General features: G+C 37.9%; 1 protein-coding gene across 8 annotated transcripts in view; it reads left to right on the plus strand.

The window, feature by feature from the left end:
* Window positions 1-18,268, plus strand: part of MTERF1 (mitochondrial transcription termination factor 1) — a 453,452-nt gene that overhangs the window by 238,830 nt on the left and 196,354 nt on the right. For 7 of the 8 annotated variants that reach the window (XR_010381700.1, XR_010381702.1, XR_010381706.1 and 4 more), the window contains one exon: window positions 4,112-4,372. The gene's annotated coding sequence lies outside the window, so the exon portion shown is untranslated. Of the gene's footprint in view, window positions 1-4,111; window positions 4,813-18,268 lie in introns of those variants that run through there. The other variant, XR_010381704.1, reaches the window with a different exon arrangement.

An 18,268-nucleotide genomic window follows, 5' to 3' on the forward strand; every position in this document is an offset into this window, starting at 1 on the left:
CTGGGAGACTGTCACCATGAAACCTTTATCTAAAGGATATTTAGTTCCAATTCCTGTAGCAAATCCCCTAAGTACGTATTCCATAATTTACCAATCTACTCTAATTTGAATATATTAAAGTTGTTAAACATTTTTTATAACCAAGACATTAAAAGCATCTAGTATTGAGAGTTTTCTTTATAAAATCTGTGTTTTACAGATTTTACAAGAATTAATCTGAAGGACAGAACCAAAAATTTGCAAAGGATTCATAGCTTTAAATGTTTCACTATAGGCTCTGGGACTTCTCTACTAATGCCACTTCTCAAATGCCAAGAGGGGGATAGGAAGGGCAGGGGGAATTGGTCATACCAGGTTTAGCTAAGACCTTTAACCCTTCTATGCCCAAAGCATTTTAATTGGTCAAATTAAGTACACTAGAGCATTGGAGAGGGACCTGGGAAACACCTAGTTTTGCTGTTTAGAGATGTGATCTCCTATGATCAAGACACTTTTCTCTGTTTGAGGTTATGCTTAGGTAGCAGGAGTGTCTGGGCTGAGATCTCTCATGCCCTTTTTAACTCTAAGAAAATATGATTTTGCTGTCCTTTAACTTCCACTATGTCCCCTTGGAAGGAGGCTGTAATAAGAGAAATTGCTTCAAAGCATGTAACCCATGAAAGAACAAATCCAACTGAACAGAAGTGGGCGTGATCATTCTGAAATAATTGAGTACATCCTCTCTGAATTAGTCCGTGACTGAAAGCTTTGTTATTTATAAGGTCCAGGAGAAATGCAGTGCCTGGATCTCAAATATCTTTATCAGTATGTATGTGGGAGAGGAACAGAGGAAAAGGGAGCGTTTTTTATGAGACAACATAAATAAGATAATATAGAAAATCCTGCATTTTCCAACACTCTTCAGTTTATTAAGCCTTGCTATTTGGTCATTTGATCTTCACCACAACCTGGTGATGCAGAAAGAAAATATGTTACGGACTCCTTAAACAGATGAAAAGTATGAGACTCAGAGAGCCCAGAAATGGAAAGTGATACTGGCAGAGCCGGCAACAGAGTTGAATCTTTTCAATAGAGAAGTGTCTTTAGGGTCATCTACCTGTATTTTAAACCATTGAGACGCTCATCTTTGTAAGACGCTTTTAAATTCTAGAAACTTAGATAACCAGCTTCTAATAAAGTTTTTATTGGTTGGGATTCTAATATATTCATCCAATAAATACTTATTGAGTCCCTACCATGTGCCACGCATGCTTAATTATGTGTCCCTATTGAATTGTGTTTATTCTTATCTCCTAGATCTTCCCTCCCATTTGAAAAGCCTTCTGGATGGCCAAGATATTTTGATCTTGGTTAAAATCTCTTCTCTGGATTTAGAGTTAAATGATTATTCTAACCTTTCTATTTTATGCCTTTAAAACAGGAAACAGAATGACTGAAGAATTGAGAGCAAGCCATTTGCCCCACTCCACACTTAATGCCTTCTTGGCAGGATACCTAGTGGGGCTTTTCACAAAACTACCTGCATAGTCAGAGACAGAAACAGTTTATGTTACTCCAGGGTCTTTCAAGTTGCCACACCTATTTAGCTATAAAATTTCTGGGGCAGGTGAACGCTGCTTTTTAAAGTTACCTTAAATACCACTATTTCTAATCTTTTAATGTATTATCAGTTTGGCTAAGCAAATTCACCAATTTGTTCCATTATTATGAATCCATGCTCATGCCAGGCACTTAAATAGAAAAGAAACTTTCAGAATGGTGATTTAACCCCTCTTGGTCCAAGAAAAAAAATACCCTGGTGGAGACTGGAAACAAGTCCTGGCAAGTAACAGTAAAACCAGTGTTTTTTCCATAGACCATGATGATACTTGTAATTACTGTCACCTAAATCAAAATGATTAAAGTAAAATCATGTCCTTCCAGATGCTCAGCATACACTTCCTCCCAGTAAATTAAAGTCACCATTAAGCATCTGAAATGCCTATAATTTGAACCACAGCTGCACGAAAAGTCACTCAATTGTGAATTTGTTAGACCATATGTTATGGTACAAGTGTGGGTTTTCTTTCCTAAGACCCTTATTGCCCCCACTGGGATAATTTTTTAAAGAATGACATTGACTTGTGCTCATAGCTACTCCATGACTAAGAGGTAGCAGGTTAAATAATAATAATAAAAAACTACTTTGGCAAATAACAGCTTTTAAAAATAGAATTGGTCCTGTGTTTCAGGTTTGAACTGTAGAGAGAGTCTACTGTTTATCATAGCCAGCTGTCTCCTCCCCACCACCCCAACACGCACACATATACCCACCCCAGCACCCACACAACACACACACACACCATATAAATAGCACCAACATGTGGAGAGTTTATCATAAATGATCTTAGAATAATTCTAAAATCACTATTGAAACAACAGTTTCTACTTCTCCCCAAAAATGGAGCTATTTGCTAGGTAAACCAATTTGTTTAACTATGACCTGGTTTCCCTCAAGTGTCCAAACCTCTCTTTCAGTGGAAAAATGGACCAATGGTGGTCAAACAACCAAAGAAATAAGGGAGACAGGGCATCTGGATAATCTGGATAATGACTCTTTGAATTACCAAATTGGATTGCACTTTTAACTGGCTTCAAAACGTTAAAAAAAAACTCATGAGTCTTCATGGTGATTCACTGAGAACTAGCAAAGAACATTCTTCTATAGATGCTTCAATCATTTTAGAACCCTAGAAATTAAATTGCTTCTTGGATAGGCAATCAAGAAATAAACAGCAACTTCCTAACCAGTTAGATCTGCTATGTAAAAATGGAAATTTGAACTGGTACAAATTCAAAACGAATTCAAAATTTAAAAAATTCAAGTATATTCTGATTATTTTTTCTTAGGAGGTGGTTTCTATATGTCAGATATATATATTTTATATCCATTTAGTCTGGGATTATGGTGAAGAAATCTGGGACTGGCTGTTGAATATTTATCCTTCATGGAAGATGACTTCCCATCTAATATTTTGGCAAAATCTACGCCACTTACTATATATTTCTAGGCAACTCTTCCAACATGTTCAAAATTTCTAAACTGTAGTCCAATAATCAATGATACTGTTTTTATAGATCAGAGACCAATTTTCATGGAGACAAAAACTGCAGTCTATAACAACAATACATGTTAGAGTCAGTTAAGAAGTTTCTGAAAATAATGCCAGTGCTTGAGTGCAACACCAGGGACAATTAAAATGACAACTTTTGGGCATGTAATCTGAACATCATTACTTTCTAAAAGTTTCCCAAGTAATTCTACTATGTAGCTAGGGTTGAGAACCTCTGATTCAGTCTACTCCATTACTTTATAGAAATGAATATGGGAGTTCAGAGAAGTTAAGTGTTTTGTTCCAGATAGCAGATAACCTAGTTGATATCAGAGTTAGGATTAACAACTATGTCTGTCTGCCTATGTGCAGCCCAATTTTTACATTGTATACAACGTCACCTAGCATGTTTAACTTTATTATCAACTCTTTAAAATGTCGCTTACATACAATAAGTAATCTAATTTCTATTGCTGCAGATTAGTTTCACTTATACCATATCTATCTATAAATGAGGGGAAAAAATCAAACACAGGATGTACTGTTTTGTCCAACTTCTTTTGCTCAGCTGAATATTTTTGAGATTCATCCCTGTTGTTGCTTGTGTCAGTAGTTCTTCCTTTTTATTGTTAAGTAACATTCCATTGTATGAGTATACCAAAATGTATAAATACCCATTTATTTGTTGATGGATATTTAAGTCATATTCAGTTTAGGATTATTATGAATAAAATTGCTATGAACATTCATGTTAAAGTCTTTCTGTGGACATTTTTTTTTTCTGGGTAAATGCCTTAGACTAGATTTGTTGAGCCGTATGGTAAGTTTCTATTTAACTGTATAACAAATCATCACACAGTTTTCTAAAGTGGTTGTACCAGTTTACACTCCCACCAGAATCTGTGAGACTTCGAATTGCTGCACATTCTCATCAACACTTGGTAAGAGGTTTCTATTGCTACCATAATAAATTGCCACAAATTTAGAGGCTAACACAATGCAAATTTATTCTCTTCTAGTTCTATAAGCCAGACTTTGGACATGGATCTCACTGGATTAAAACTGAATCGTTGGCAGGCCTGTGTTCCTTTCTGAAGGCTCTGAGGGAGAATCTATTTCCCACTCATTTGGGTTGTTGGCAGATACAGCTACTTGAAGTTGTAGGATCAAGATTCTCATTTTCTTGCTGGTGGTAAACTGAGGACTGCTCTGTTTCTGGAGGCCACTACATTCCTTGGCTTGTAACCATCTTCCACTATCTTCAAAATCAGCAACCAGCGGTGAGTAGAGTCCTTTTCTCATCACATCTCTCTGCCTCACTGACCTACTCTTGTGCCTCCCTCTTCCACTTTCAAGAGTTTATATGATTAGACTGAGTCCATTCAGATAATCCAGGATAATCTCCCTATTTCAGTTATCTACCTTAATTCCTCTTGCCATGTAATGTAACATATGCACCGGTCTCAGAGACTAGGATTTGGACATCTTTGTGGGGCTGCATTCTGCCTGCCACAGTCCCTACCCTAGATATTTATGCTATTATTGTCATATTTTTTTTTACTTTCATATCTGTTATAAACTCCACTTGACAATGTTACTAATTTTTCTTTAAAATCAGTTGTCTTTCACAAAAGGCTACAAATTGTATGATTTAATTTATAGAAGATGTTTAGAACAGGCAAAATCATAGACAGAGAAGATAGTTCAGTGCTTTCCAGGGGCTGGGTGGGTGAGTGGAGGATGGGAGTAACTGCTAATGGTGTAGTGTTTCATTTAAAGGTGATGAAATGTTCCGGGATTAGATAGTGGTCATGGTTGCACAACCTTGTGGGTATATTTAAATCTGGTGTACTGTACCTTTGGAAAGGGTGAACTTTATGGTATGTGAATTATATCTCACTTGAAAAAATAGAGGGAAAAAGTCACTTGTCTTTGAAGGAAATTACATGAGGGGGAAAAAAAGCAGCTTTTTCACCAGTTACAGATTGAATAAGCTCTCTCCATGAGGAATCAACACAGTCGCCCTGTTTGTGGCACTCTGCCAGATCCTATACTGGAGGCTATAGTGAGCAGTCCTGAAAACGGAGTGAAAATGCCTGGTTGGACATTAGACTATAGATACAAACCCAGTTCCAAAAGAGTAATGAAGTTAATGTTTGAAGATAACTTTATTGTCTATGTTTATTTTAGGGTTCTTTAAGGTATATATATCTATAGATATATAGATATATGTATTTGCTAAAAAATATGTGTATTTGCATGTAATGGACACTAATCTCTAACATATAGACTAATGTATTTTACATGTATTATCACTTATTTTTCTTTCCCTATTTCCCTGACTAGACCACCACTGCAGTGTTTAAGAAAAATTGTAATAGTGTACATCCTTATCTTTTGTTTGACCTCAGGGGGAAAGCCTTCACTATCTCACCATTAAATATAATGCTAGTTATAGGGGTTTTTTTGTTTGTTTGTTTTTAGTCTGTCAGAATAAGAAAGCATCTTTCTATTCATGGCTTACTCTTCTCTAGTTTTTAATTATCTTAATAACTTATTGATTATCATGTAGAAACAATTTCTTGGTATCTCATATACAGAATCAAATTTAATCACTCAATTAATAGCAACTAACTTGTATGAGGTTGGTACTATTGTAGGTACTAGGACACAAAGAAAAATAAGACACAGTCCTTGTCCTGTAGTCAAAATGCTGTGGGGTTATTGAGAAGAAAGAAGGTAACTTTAGTTGAGAGGAAGCAAGGAAGGATTCAGAGAAACTATTTGAGCCAAATTTTGCAGGCAGACAAGGTGAGCAAAGGATACTCTGGGTAAAAGTCGCAGCTTGGAGATGTGATAGAACATGGCATACACGTTGGTGGGACATGAGGCCAGAAGGAGAGGTCAGTGTAAACTATCAAGTAAGTTATGAAACTTGCTAACAGGTTTATACTGGATCCTGTGGACAAAGAGGGGGCATCAAATTGTCTTAGAAAGATCATTCTACTGACAGTGTGAATGGTGAAATAAGCATGAAGGAGGTTAGAGTTAAGAAACTACATAGGAAGCTAGTGATGAGAATCTGAAATAGAGGCAATTCTCTCAAGAGAAAAAGATAATATATAGTGAGCTTTAGGAAGTAGAAACAACTGAACAGATTGTCCAACTGGATATAGAGAGTGAGGGACAGGAGGAACCAGTGTTTCTTTCCTGGTTACCTGGATAACTATGGGCAGTTTGTAAGGGTGAAGATGCTGGATTCAGTTCTGCATACGCTGAGTCTGAGAAAGGTCGTTAAGTGGGATGTCTGAAAAAAATGCTGAAAATCTTGGCCTCATGCTCCTGATTATGATTTAGGATCAGTTCTGTTGAAGTCTCTGATCCAGAAGATGGATTACTAAAATAAATCTAGGATTGGTGCTAACAATTTGAGGGATTTATACAAAGCTGTAGCTCCAGAAGTGCTGCCAGGCTCCATGCTTTCCCCCATTCAGCAGTCAGGGTCTTTAACCTACAGGTGGCATGGCCATCTGATAGTTCCAGACCCTTTAATCACTCTTTTCTGGGCTTTTGTCCTGAATTATTTTGACCTCTTACCCAGCTATCCTGATCTATGCCTAATTTTAACCCAAATACAGAAGAATTCCTTTGACATCTGATTCTGCTATCAATACAACCAAATAAAAACCCAAATACAATTCTAGGAGACTTAGAAGAATTATGCAGATAACTTCTGAAGGTGATCTTGAATGAATGCCATGGAGCTTAAAGAGTGTATCATGCAGCAAAATAACTTAAAATTTCTGTTTATCCATCTATCACTTCAAGGCCTCTACGTCAGCACATGAGCTGCCTCTCTCCCCACCTCATACTTTTTCAATACCCGCTTCTGCAGCCCACTCCTTGCTATTCTAGTCAGTATTTCTACATGGATAATGTATGTGTACACACACACACACACACACACACACACACACACCATGAATTATTGCTGACCTCAAAATTTTATCCTAAAGAAAGAATGAAAGGAAATACGCATGTATTAGGTATGTGTGTACTTAGTTGAAATGTAATAACTAAATACAGATTAGACACCTAGTTAATGATAGCTGGAGAAAGTAGGAATCTTTATGGAAACAAGAAGACTTGCCAGGATTTGGGCTTAAAGGATGAAGGAAGTCTACTGGGAGTGGGCAGTGAAGATGGGTGGGCAGGAGGAAGAAGGTCATGCCAAACAGCATAGCTGTGATGCTGGGCTTTGTTGACAGAAAAGTTCTCTAAGCACATCAAGGAAGAACTCTTAACATATAACCCTGGGCTGACAGAGCCCCATCTTTTTCTATCTCATTATGGGTTGTGGGAGGAAATCTGGAAATTCCTTTTTGCTTGGTGAATAGTGTTAGCCACAGCTGGAAATTCCTTCTTGCTTGGTGAGTAGTCAGCCACAGCTGGCTCATGGTCCCTCCATAGTGAACAATGGTGTGTGGGAATATGGGTGTTCGGTGGAGCAGCTGGAGGAACCCTACAAGGTGATTGGGAAATCATGATCCTTCCTGTCTCAAGCACTCCTCATCCAGCTAGTCTTCCCCAGACCAAACTCAAATGCCAGAATTCCAAGGAGGTACCCAGATTTCTTTAGAAAAGGTCAGAAGGTCTCTCTGAGCAGTATCACTTGGGAACACCAGATTTTCTGTTTCCCTCCTACCACAAAAGGCTGCGGAGGGTGCTTACAGACTCAGATCTTCAAGATGAAGCTGTCCTCCACATGGATTAGCCCTCTTCTCTCACCCACTTTCACTCTCCCCAGTTTCCTCTCCTGTCATCTTATAACTCCTTCTTCCAGATCTCCAGTCTGGTGGCCACACCTACCCTTCAGGAATCTCTGTTGCTCCTCACTGGAGTTTCCCCCCTTATTCTTTCCGGCGTTATGAACTGAAGTGTCTCAGGCTTTGCAGACTCCAAAGGGGAAGAAGTGTGCTCTGAATTTATGTGTTGAACAGATAGAAAGTACCTTGATTCAGTTTCCTTACCAGCAAGAATTGTGACTGATTTCTTCTGGCCCTAAGAAGCAAGCACATTCATCAAAGCAAGCATTCATTTCCACTCTCCACAGCCCCCCTGCCAAAGATCTCACAGTCTAGTCTCACATGAAGAAAGTATATTTCATGGGAAACCATGATGCTGACATCATACTGAGGAGCATTTGGCCCCATCCATTTTGAGAGTCACCACTTGAGTGTGAATGACTTCATTTATTGTGAATGGTTACAACTGCAACAGGTGGCTCTTCCTCCAGTTAGATTCTTCACTCATGAAGGAAGCAGACCAGCATGCATATGTTAGGTCTCAGTTCATTTTGCAATACTGGATGCCATTTGTTGATATATAATTTACTTTGCACACTTAATCCTTTGTAATTCTCACAGTGACCTAGCACATTTCATATTATTAAACATTTCACGAAGAAACTGAAGCTCAAAGAATTAGAAAATTGTCCAAGATCTCATAGATGGTGAACAATGGAGCTGATATTTGAGCCCAAATCTATCTGCCCCTGATCTTCTCCCTGTTTTGTGCTGCTTGTGCCACCTTAGCATGAGGTGAGCAGAGATGAAATCTAAAGAAATATCACAGGATTCTGGACTTTTTAACCAGATGCTTATATGCTTGTTAACTTGTTAGGGAGAAAACTAAAGCAGAATTCTTTACTCTTTCTCCCTCCCTCCATCCCCCCATGCCCTCCTTCCTTCCTTCCTTCTTTCCTTCCTTCCTCTCTTCCTTCTTTTCATTATGAAACCCCAAAAGTAATCACACAAGAATCAGAAATAATAGAGTGTAAAACTGCCTCAAACCAATGTCTGAGTAAAAAGCTATGAAAATATTCTATTGTTTTATGATCCCATTTAGAGTGAACATTATATTTATAGCTTTTTCCCTGAATACACATTAAGGTAATATTGAACTTTTGGTAAAAATTATGCCATACATTTGTGCTGACAGCTTGTTTCCTGAATGCAAATCTTTATCTTCTATTTTCAGCTTTCAATATTTTCTCCAAAGAAGTGAGTTAGGACATTAAAAAGTCCAGAAAGAAACGTGAAACAGATGGGACTAGATTTTTGTGGGGATTGACAGCCATATTGAATTTAATGGAAGCCGAGCTAGAAGGAGACCTAATTGGAAAAGCCATGAATCATACATAGAGAGGGTGCTAGTTTGGGATGGAATCTCAAGAATATAAACACCTGGCTTACAATTGTAGGTTGTCCTTGAAGTTGGGTGTTCTTTTTTTTTCTTTTGGCTCTGAGTTACACCAAAACCCATGCTCTTTATTTTTAGCTATTATCATTGAAATAATTTCAAACTTACAGAAAAGATACATGAATAATAAGGAACTCCCCTATACTCTTCACCCAAGTTTGAAGTTGGGTGTTCTTTAAGATGAAGTAAGAGAGGTCATAGGCTGTTACTATGATATACGGCACATATTTTCGGTCATTGAACAGTGCTGATATTTTTTGAGTTTAGTGTGTATTCCTTTTACTTCCCATCCTTGGCAAGTGAAGAGCCCAGGGCTCTGACCTAGGATGAGGTCCCAAGACCCATGGCTAAGGCACTGGTTATGGCTGTGGTCTTGCAACAAAGGAGAAGTAAATTTGGAGGGCTGGGTGGGACTGATCTCAGGGAGCTAGAGCCCACTAAAGTTTGAAGGATTAGCAAGAGGCTTGGCCAGAGTTGAAGTTGCTGGTTTAGGAGGCTGAACTTGGAAGCAATGCTTGGCAGACAGAGGGACTCTTTTCTGTAGTGTCTGCTGATAGTCAAGAAGAAAGGTATAGGCGGGCAGCAGGGGGTGGGGGGTGTCTGCAATTAGCGCAGGATGACACCACCAGCAGCATATAACATATGCTTAGACATATAGCCAGTGAAGCCTTTTTTTTTCTGTTTATTCAGTCCCTCCCTCTCAACTGGACTATTCCCATCAATATTTAAATATTAAATATCCTCTGGTCTCTCCTATTTAATAATAAGAAAATAAGCCCCATTTAAGCTGCTTTCCTTTTCATCAACTAGCCCTCCCTTTTCTCTTCACAAGGAAATTTGTCAAAACTGTTTATCCACTTTTTCTATTTCCTCACATCCTATTAATGCCTCTAAAGACATATTTCATTTTGGTCTTTGTTCTGTCACTCTCACAAAGAGCCATCTAATAAAATGGCTCTTTCTAGACTTATCTATGACCATCACATTGCTAAATCCAACAATTTCCAGTTCTCATCTTATTTGATACTCAGCAGCATTAACCCTCCCTCCTCCATCATTGATCACTCCTCTATCTTGAAACACCCTCTTCCACTGGCTTCCTCTCTCCCTCTTCCGCACTCTTCATGTTTGCCTTCCACCTTTCTGGCTGTTCTTATTCAGCTTCTTTGCTAGTTCTCCTCCTCCATCCACTGAATGTTGGAGAGCTTTTTAGGGCTCAGTTTCAGGCCCTCTATTTTTAATTTATACTCTTTTGCCAGACCATCTCATCCAGTCCCACAACCTGAATTAGCCGTGCTGATGACAGACCTCTCCTTTGAGCCCTAGACTGAAATCTAAGTGCTTATGCAACATCTTCTCTTGGATATAAGGACCTCAAACTCAATATGTGTAAGCCTGAATTCATTATCTTTTTTTTCACATACGCTTTTCTCCAGTGTGATCTCTCTCACTGAATGGCATGACCATTCATCCAGTTGCTGAGAAGCCATGTAAAAGTCATCCCTGATCCTTCCTCTTTCCTTGTGTCACATATCTGATTCATTAACAAGATAATAGAGATTTGTATGTCTTAAATGTATCCTAAATGTTTTCATTTCCATTCTCCTTTATCTACACAGTCAACATCCCAATCCCAGTCCAGACTACCATGATTTCTCACTATGGATCGCTGCAGTAGCATCCCAACCTCACTTTTACTAATTCCTCTTCATCCAGTCTATGTGTCTTGTCAAAAAATAACTGACCACATTCCTACCTTCCTACCTCATGTGTGGTTAAAGCTGTTTCAAAGTTCCTTCCTTCACTTCTGGGTTAAAGAGCACTATCCTGAACCTACTCCCTAATGCCATGTGCAGTCTGACTGTTACCTACCTTACTCCTCTTCTATCTCCACTCCTCCCTCTGTACTTTATTGTTCAGCACATGGCATCTTTGTGTTTCTTGATCCCTCCATATTCTCTCTTCCTTGAGGTTTTGGCACACATTTTCCCCTTTTCCTGGAACATCCTCCAGTCACCCTCACTTGTCCACAGCAGACTCTTGGAGAAGACCTGTATGCCCTTGCAATTCATACTTTGAAGAACTAAAATGCTGACCCACTCCCTGAGCTAAGCCTGTTGTGTGCTGAACGAACACCAGTTAAACACACATGCCTTGAGTAACACTCATGCCATTTTCATTCCTCAGGTATGTGACCAAACCAAGCTTAAAAATAAATTAAAGCAATGAATATATGCATGTTCATATATAACTGAAAAATTGTGCTCTACACTGGAATTTGACACAACGTTGTAAAATGACTATAACTGAATAAAAAATGTAAAAAAAATTAATTAAAGCAACATAAAACAATAAAACTTCCCAGGATTTTATTAATTTCTCCATATTTAACAGATTATTACAAATTAACCAAGATTTAAACTGTCATTTTAAACTAGGTAACTAGTAAGTTTCAAACAAGAACTTGTTGCACCGATATTTGAAACAATTCTGTATTTTATAGCAACATTTGCAATGAACATGATTATTATTGCTTTTCCTTAGCATACACTTTAAAATGATACTGATAAGAAGTAGGTAAAACAAAACTCTCAGCCTCTGGCCATCTTGATATCGCAAAAGTTGAAATAATAGATCTTGGTCCTAACAAAAGGCTTGAAGCAGGCAAGAAGAGCAAGTTAATGAGATCCTGTAATCTGATCTCGAGCAGTAGTGGACAGCTGTTCTCAGAGCCCTAATGAACCCTACACTTTTACAGATCACGGGCAGGCAGAATCCGACCCTGGTGAGTGAAGGCAAGTCCTGACATTGTGGAAATGGCTTTGCTGGCGTAAATAACAGGGATCTGTTATCATGAGATTACCTGTCTGTAAAATGCCTATTTATCTTCATTATGTTGCTTTTGTGGGGAGGGAGGAGGCGGTAAGTGTTAGTGTGTAAGAGGATGAAGTTAGGAGAGAATAAAGGCATCTCTGACCTAAGGTGAAACCTGCTTTAACTCAGTGGGTTTGTTCGACAACTGGATGGAGTCTGTGATGCTGATTACCAGTGCTGAACTCCCTTTAGTACTATAAGCAAGTGTCTAGCAAAATAATGCAAGGATGAATTCATCCCTGGGGTTCCAACTTCATACTTTGTGCAAGAGAATAAGATAGTAGTTTTCACCTGGTAGTTTCAATCTGATCATTTTTTTTCATTCATCCATTTATATATTCATCCATTCACCAAATAGTTGAGTGACTACATGCCTGGCACTATGCTAGGCACAGGTTGTTGTGTGGTGAGTAAAATAGACACTGTGGTACCCTGATGGACATTTGAGTCAGTGAGGCACAGAAATGACAAAACAAACAGTCAAATAAACATGAGATTTAAAATGTGATAAATGCTACAAAGTGGAAAAAAAGGGTTCCATGGGGGAGAATAACAGGAAAAACCTGCTTCAGAGAGAGAATGAGAGGTAGCTCTTAAACTGACACGTGAAGGATAAAATCCAGCCAGCCATGCAAAAGGAGATGCAATGGGGAGAGCTGATCAATTTCATTTATTTTGATTTTATTATGAAATTTAAATATGAGATGCAAGACAATTGTGAAATACTCTTTTAATCAAAATTAAACAATTCCAAAATATATAAATAAAAAAGTGACTTCTTTTTACATGTCTCTCTACAAAAATTCCATTCTCTGGCAGGAAGCATCATTAACAGGTTTGGTGTGTTTTACCTGATTATTTCCCATCTATAAAAGAATACAAACAGTAAGGTTCTTCCTTTGGAAGGAATGAGCAAACAGACCCTAAAGTAACAAAAGCGACATATTACTAACATCAGAATGCCTTTCCACTATCTTAGTATGCTTCCAATCACATGATAATTTGCATCTGTGAATAATCAGGAGTCATAAAATTTTGTGCCATCTGCATTCCGATAATCACATTTCCAGATCTTTCAGAAACTTACTTGAAGTAAAGTTTATAACTGTTTCTTTCTGACAATTACTAGAGCTAGTAGAAATTGTTTTATTGCTTGTTTTGGCAGCTCAAATCTCAGTTTTGGGTCATTCAAGTTGCCTTTGCTTTTGCTCACATTTTATTGATTTTGCAATAGTGGTGAACACAGGAATAAAAAAGCCCCCAAAGTGGACATACAAGGCATATCACATTACTAAATGATAACAAACAGATGACATTCAGAATGTATAATCGATAGCACTCAGTATTTCACTAGATCAAAAATATACTTTGAAACAGCCTGGATTCATTAAAAAAGTATAGTTTTTTTTTATATGAAAAGAGTCAATTACAGACTCATGATATATCCCATGAGGAGAAATAAATCCAAATTTCTAAAATAGAGACTGCTGAGCTAGCTCAGCTTCATGTGAAATTCAGAGTATCTCAGGACCATGAGTTATTTATTTCCTAACACTGAGCACTGCACGCAGTGAGTCTGAGTCAGAAGGCGTCTGGGCCTCGGGGGAGGCCAAACCACAGGGAAAGGAAAGTCATGGTCCAGAGACAGATGTCCTTGGCCCCCCAAGAAAAAGTACCCAAAATGTTTGACTTATTCGTTAACTATTTAAAGAATTGTGAAATATAACACATATATGGAAAAGTGATAAAATCTGAAGATGTGTTTAATAAGTGTCCCCTGTGTGACCACGAACCTGGTCAAGAGACCAACCACTGCCAATACCCCAGAAGCTCCCATGTGTTCCCTCCAACCCCTAATCATCTTCCTTCCTTCAAAGGTTAGCACTTTCCTGACTTTTCTGATTATCACCCCTTCGCTTTTCTTAATACTTTTGCCATCTGATTATGTATCTCTAAACACTAGAGTGTAATAATGCCTGTTTTTGAATTTTATATGAATAGATTCATAGTGTACGTGTTCTTTTGTGTCTGGCTTCTATCACTTGATATGATACAGTTAGGTGTGGCTGAGATTCATTTTTTTTCATTGCTGTATGATTTTTCATTATATGCTATACTGCAATTCATCTATCCCTCTGCTGTTGATAGGAATATAGGTAGTTTCTATGTTTTGGAGATAATGTTGCTATGGATATTCTTGTGTATGTTTGTGTCCTGGTCCACCTGTGCGAAAGAGTATATACTTAGGGATGGGTCACAGGTTATGCATATATTTAATGTAACTAGGTAATGTCAAAGTAATTGTATCAATTTACAGTCCCACAGGGAGTGTGTGAGAGTTGTCATTGCTTCATATCATCACCTATGTTTGTTACTATCAGACTTTCCATTTTTGCCAGTTTGGTGGGAGTATAGTGTTACAAGATTAACTTCTATTATCTTTCTTAGGAATCATTTATAATAATAGTTAAGTCTAATTTATATAAGTAAAAAAATAGAAAAATAAAATAGAGAAAAAATTTAGGTGTTTTATTGATACAAAAGTGAACATTAGATTAAATAAGGCAATGTGGCAATCAGCGTATTTCTCTTTCAATTAAACCCATTATTATAACCATATAACTTGGTGATTTAAAGCAAGAATAAAAATAGTATGCTTGATGTCTTATAATTTGTGTGTATCTTAGTAAATATAGTTAAACTGATGATAAAATAGATAAATGAATGGTCCACTAAGACATGTTAAATGCAGTCTCCTCACCTATGCGGATTTCTTAACTCTTTGTTGTTTTCCATTGATCTGTTTATTACCATGATAATTCCGCACTGTTTTAACCACTAGAGTTTTATGACTGTCTTGGTATCTAGAAGGCCATAACATTTGTCTTAGTTTCTGCTAAAACTAGAGCCATTTTCCCTTTCTGGATAACACTGTACTTTGCTTCTTTTTAAAAACATTAATAATGAGGTAGAAATTATACAACATTAAGACCCCGACACTGATCAGAGAATTTCATTTCTTTTTCTATCTTATCCAGTAGAATGTCAGGTAATACTTATATTTTACCAGTTCTGCCTCCAACTTTCTGATGAATGTGAGATTCTTCTTTAGTCTAACTCAGACTGACTATGATCTCCAGAGCTGGCTTGGTCTCCCATGATGGTGTGGACCACAGAGGGTGGTTCACATGTGCAGCCAAGTTTCTGCAGGCATGACTGAGCTGTTGAAGTACGGGGCTTTTCTTAGCTATGAACGTTGTATATATGTTTGCGTATTTGCTCAGAGATTCTCATTTCCAGATATGTCTTGAGAATTTCTTATAGGTATGCTCTTATGTGTTTAGTACTTTTTATGATATTTTAAGTGAAATCTTTTCTTCTATTACATATTTATTATTTCTACTGTATAGGAAAATTTTTGATTTTTATTGCATTCATCTTTTGGGAGGGAGTTCATTGAAGAAAAACATACTGCCAAAGACTGAATGTTTGTGTTCTCCCTAAATTCATATGTTGAAGCCCAGTTCCCAGTGTAATAGTATTTAGAGGTGGGACGTTTAGGACATGATTAAGTCACGAGGGCAGAGCTCTCATGAATGGGATTCATGACCCTATAAAAGAGATCCCAGAGATTTCTCTTGTCCCTTCTTCCTGTGAGGACATACTGAAAAGTGGTGTTATGAACCTGGAAGCAAGCTCTCACCAGACACAAAGTCTGCTGGTGCCTTGATCTTGGACTTCATAGCCTCCAGGCTGAGAAGTAAGTGTTTGCTGTTTATAAGTCACCTAGTCTATGGTATTTTTGTTATAGCAGCCAGAACAGACTAAGGCATGTACGTATGAAAAAATGCTCAGTAAATGTTAAAAAAAACTCTACTACCCTTTTAATCAAACCCTAGATTAGAAACAGAAATCTCCCTTTTGTCACTAACACCTCCTAAGAGTAACTACTATTTAGACTTCTAATATTATTAAATGACTTTTCCTGTTTAGAACTTAAGTAAATTTAAGACTCATTTAGAATTAACCCTTTTGTACTTGAATTCTTGCATTTAACATTTATATTGGTGTAAGTAGTTGTAGTACTAACTACTGTGTATAATGTTTTGTTTTGTCGGTTTACCACAATTTGTCCATTTTACTGTTGATAGGCATCGGTGTAGCCTCCTGTTTGAGGCTATTTCAAATAGTGCTGCTATGAAAATTTTTGTACGTGTGAAGTATGTATGCATTTCTGTTGGATATATGCCTAGGCGTAGACTGTCTGGGTAATAAGATGTACATATATTCAGCATCATATTAATAGATGCTGCCAGATTTCCAGGTAGATGAACCAGTTTATAGTCCCACCAGCAATGTGTATGTTCCTCTTAAGTCAAATGATAGAACATGGCCCACATTACAAATCCCTGCTCTGGTTAGTCTAGATTGGAAGCTTTGATGAGCGCCCTGGTGGAAGACTGCTGGGTTTTTGGTGGCATTTCTCTCATCTCATTTCCTGGGAGTTGGGCAGCTATCTGCTTCCCTACCAAAGATCCAGTATTTCCCGCAGTGATATATGTCAGAGAAGATGTAGTCAGTGACTCTTTGGGGCATGGCTCTGCTGCTCAAAGTTAAAAATGACTGTCCTAATCAGTCCTTGTAGTGCATACCTTCTTTATGCTGTTCAGTGCTTTGAAAAAAAGCTGGTCTGAATCCAAATGCTATTATGGAAATCTTGACAAATTTAGCACAATTTGGCTATAAATTCTTCCAGATCTTTAGCAATCTCAGGAAGGCAACATACACATGCTTCTTCAGTTGATTTTCAATAGCTTTTCTTTATCTTTCAGGCTAGTATTAAAATGCCTTTCTAAAGTAACGATATCTTTGTTAAGGAAAGCTTTTCATTAAAGGTACCAAAGAGTTATTAAATGCTTCTAAGGGAATAATGGCTGATCCAGTGAAGCTACCCATAAAAACCCTATAAAATTTTTTTTTATCTGAAGGTTTTCTCTCTTCAGCTGCCAAACTATGCAATCTACATTGCCTTTATTAGCAACTGCCATTAAGTTAGTCTCTACCTGCAGTACCATTGAAAATAACCCATTGTAGCGTTTCCATGGTGAAATCACTAGAAATCTATTTATTTCAAAGCCTTGCACTATTTGTCACCTTTTCAAGCTACCAGGCACAGATACTGAAAACCCATTTTCATGTGAGCACACTCTATTACTCTCCTCCTGTCACAGATTTTTGTTCCTTACTGTGATGCCTCTGTTTCTTCTTAGGGAAACTCAGTGCAGAGAGCCCCCACATGTGGGTCCTATTATAGACTACACTACCCGGTTGCAACTGTGCCTTACTTTTCTTTTCTGGAAAACAAAGGAAAACAAAGCCAGCCACTCATACTAATAGACTTAAATATCTGTTCCATCATCTTGTGAACTTGGATTTCCTCTTGACCAAGTTTCCAGGCAAGAGGCAGATAAGCCAATCAAACACATAGGGAATATTAGAATCCACAAGCTGAGTGATGATAAAGGGACGAGTCAGCCCTGTTGGGGTCTTACAGTGATGGCTCATGAAGCAGGCAGATCCCAGAATAGTCATTAGAAGTAACCACAGAGAGAGATAATGGAATTGGACATTGTCCTGTTACCACACATTCTGACCAAGGTTTACACATAACATTTTTTATAAGCAGTCTGTCATTGTGACATTTTGAGCAATGTATTGTTGGCATGTGGGTCATGGCAACAATCAGGCACTTTGATTTTTGGTTGGCCAAATAAAATTGCAACACTATACGGTGGTTTTATTCCAAGCCTGTTCATATGGGATAGGTGTTAGCCACATCCTCTTGAGTAACACAGACTGGGGGGAACCTAACAGCATCTTCAAGTCTAGGACAATGCTTGGCACATAGTGGAAAACTTAACAACTGCTTATTGAATTAATGAGGGACTAAGTAAATGAACAGAACAATGAGTTTGGTTCTCCTCCAGATATCTTCTAGGCCTCAGTTAACTCTTGCAGGACTGACTTCTTACGTGAGGAAG

The sequence above is a fragment of the Camelus dromedarius genome, chromosome 7 (assembly GCF_036321535.1).
Source record: "Camelus dromedarius isolate mCamDro1 chromosome 7, mCamDro1.pat, whole genome shotgun sequence".
Taxonomy (NCBI): Eukaryota; Metazoa; Chordata; class Mammalia; order Artiodactyla; family Camelidae; genus Camelus; species Camelus dromedarius.